This window comes from Crocuta crocuta, unplaced genomic scaffold, assembly GCF_008692635.1.
Source record: "Crocuta crocuta isolate KB4526 unplaced genomic scaffold, BGI_CrCroc_1.0 scaffold44, whole genome shotgun sequence".
Classification (NCBI taxonomy): domain Eukaryota; kingdom Metazoa; phylum Chordata; class Mammalia; order Carnivora; family Hyaenidae; genus Crocuta; species Crocuta crocuta.
Window position 1 is genome coordinate 6,895,270 of NW_027530179.1, and position 3,338 is coordinate 6,898,607.

Consider the following 3,338-nt stretch of genomic DNA (forward strand, 5'->3'; position numbering starts at 1 on the left):
GGGGGGAGTTGGCTCAGGCCCCAGGACATGACTGGCTGCAGGCCATCCAGCACCCAAGCTGCTTACAGGGGTCCCGCCCTGGCAGCCCCAGAGCCATGGATTGCCAGGGTGTGCAGCTCAGTTTGCCCAGCTCTGGGTCCCAGCAGTCTAATTGGGATGCCAATTAAACGTGCTAAAGAATGGGGAGAGGCTGGTAGAGGCTATGCAGGCAGAAGGCCAGCTGACCACCCCTCCCTTCAGTAGCCAGCCCCTCGCTTCGCCACTTGCTCCGTCATGGGGCAAGATTTTTTTTATTTTGACACACAAGATCACGCGGTGGTCACGGGCAGTCCTGGCCAGAGACAACCAAACTTGGCCTCACCAGCTTCTCTGCCCTGGTAATGCCTATCTTGGGTTATACGGCTCAGGGCATGAGGGGTGTCGGTCAAGAAGTCTCCTGGGCCAAAGGGGGCTGGTCTCCTGCTCCTACGTGAAGGAAAACCACCCTCCGTGGTGACCATTAGATTTCCAGAGCCTCCCTGATGTCCCATTGCATACATAAAGAAAGTGAGGCCAAGTGAAGCAGCCTCTTCTCTGGGGCCCACAGCGGAGCCAGGGCTAGAACCCGCACTTGGCTCAGATCAGCCAGTTGGACCGCAGATCGGGGGCCAACAGAGAACAGCTGTGGGGTGGAGAGGAAGGGTCCTGACCTAGGGTTTGCTTTGGAAGGGTGTGTGGGCAGGATTGGGTGGATGGGGGGCCTGGAAGACAAGTAAAATTGGCTTCCAAGTGTAGCTAAGGGCCACGTGGGCAAACGCAGGGGAGGGACACTGGGCTCTGCAGCCGGGCCCCAGGCTGAGCAGGGCTGGCCATGGCTGTGGGCTCTGAAACCGCGAAGAGCCTGTGTGCATATATGTGTAGGTGCAGTGTGCATATGAGCGTGGTGTGTGTGACTTTGTGGAACGTATGTGGGTATGTGACTGTAAGGAGAGTCTGTGGGTGTGAGTGTGAGTGAGTGAGTGAGTGTGTGTGTGTGTGTGTGTCTGCTGGGGGGAGGCTGCCTGAATCCTGTTCCCGACCCACCCCCACCCAGCTCAGACTCTCAGATTTCAGCCACTGTCCTAAAGAAAACAGCCCAGAGCCTGCAGCAGGAAATCGATATTTGGATAGCAGAGGAGCCTCTTCCTGCCACGGCCCCCATGAGGGGACAGACCAGGGAGGGGGCCTTCCTGCCCACCTGGACCAGACCTCAAGTTGGTCGGGAGCACCCTACCCCTCCTCCCGGCCTCCCTCACATTCCCAGCCTTCGGGAAGACTTGAGGTTGAAGAGGGACTGGATGGAAGCCCGCCACCATTTTCCACAGTCCTCAGGACAAAGAGCCACAGCAGTGAGAAAAATGGCGCTTCTGTGGCCATGGAAGGTGACAGGGTGGCCCTGTCAAAGTCACAGCAATCCCACCTTCCGATATTCTACAGCCACAGCTCATTCATGGACAAGGGCATGTTCGCACATGTCCTTGTTTGTAGCAGAGAAATAATTGGAAAGGACTAAACAGGAGCCAGGGAACTGGATGGAGGGTTGTCCTTCAGTGGGACTGCAGGCTGCTCTTCAGTGTGCTAAGGGCGGTTCCCGGGACAGTAAAGGGATAAAAGCAGGGTAGGGTGATGCATCTAGAACTTTGACATCTTTGTAAAACAGGAAGGAAGGAAGGAAGGAAGGAAGGAAGGGAGGAAGGGAGGAAGGGAGGAAGGAAGGAAAGAGAAAGAAGAAAGAAAGAAAGAAAGAAAGAGAAAGAAAGAAAGAAAGAAAGAAAGAAAGAAAGAAAGAAAGAAAGAAAGAAAGAGAAAGAAAGAAAGAAGGTGTAAATGCTTGTATGCACACAGGCTAGACTTTGGAGCCTTTTGTACTTTGGGCACACAATAACTAAGCACGAAAATTCAGATACACAGATAAATAAATGAAATCGGGGTGGGGGGGCCAAGCAGATGGGGCTTCTTTCTTGGCTTCCATCTTGACTTTGTGACCCTGGGCAGGTCTGTGTCCTGATTTTCCTCAGGGGCCCCAGAGGTCAGGGAAACCTTGATGTTGGCAAAGCTAGGNCCTCTTATTACCTCCTCCTGTTGCAACTGGACCCCTGTCCCCAAGTCATGGGCTGCTCCTTCATAGGGCATTCCTTAAGAGAGTTCAGATTTCATCTGGCCCTTTTTCTGAGCTCCCTCCTTCCTTCCAGAATGCCTCCAGGCCTCTCTAGCCTTTGTTCCTAGAAGATGCGCCACCCGTTACTCCACTTTACAAGGCCTTCTGCAGCTCTGCCTTCTCAGGGTGATCCAAGTCCGACCACGGGATGTTCTCTCACTCACTCTGCACCCCACCTGACTTCCTCCAGGTCGGGGATGGCGTGGGGGTGCTCAGCCCAGCCAGGCCTCCCCAGTGCTGGAACTCCCTCTTCTGCGGTGCTCAGTGCTGTCCCCGCCCACCCGCAGACACCGAGGGCTCCAGCTATGGGGTCTCCCAGGCTTCCGGGAGTCCTGACAGTTTCCTTCTTCCTCAAGCCCCCTGACAATCAGGGACCTGGAGCCTCGGCCCAGTGACCCCACGCAAGCCACACTTGCTTTCCAGGGCGGCCCAGGAGCAAGCCCAGGCTGTGCTGGTGGCCTGGAGTCGACCCCTCCCCGGCCACTTCTCTGCCACCTACACGGGCGACACCCAAGCCCCGGAGCCATCAAGGAAAGGGCTTCTAGAAGCAGGAGTCAGCAGGAGATTAATTAATCAAAACCCGAACACATCTGTTGTTAATTCTATGCCAAGGGTTAACTCTTCCCTCCCTGGGCTTCCCCCCTTCCCTTTGATGGGAAGAGGGAAGCCATGGTGGGGAGTCTGTACCCTTCCTGCCTTTGGGGGAACGTGAAGGACGGAGGGGAACATGAAGGGAAGGGCCCCCAGAAGGCAGGAAGGCTCCTCCGTTTGGGTGCTTTGTGTGGGGGGGGAGGTGGGTGTTTGCTTTTGAGACTCGGGGTCCATGGACACTACTCATGAGTGCCGAGGACATCTGAGATGGACAAATAACTTTATTTACAGCAACAAATAGAACAGACCCTCCCTCCATTCCCTCCCTCTCCCCCCCTTCCAGTCTTGTCTATACCATTCCCGTCCCTCCTGGCCCAGCCCTGCCCTCTGGGGGGACCTCGGGGGTCACTGTATGGGTCAGGCCCCCACGGGTCCCAGGAAGGAGAGTGGGAAGGGGCTTGGCCCAGGCGGGCTGGGGTGTCTCACTTCACATTTTGCTGTCCTCGGAGCCTGGGCGGCGAGAGGCGGGCGCCAGGGGCGGTGAGAGGTAGAGAAGCGCACAGCTCGACGG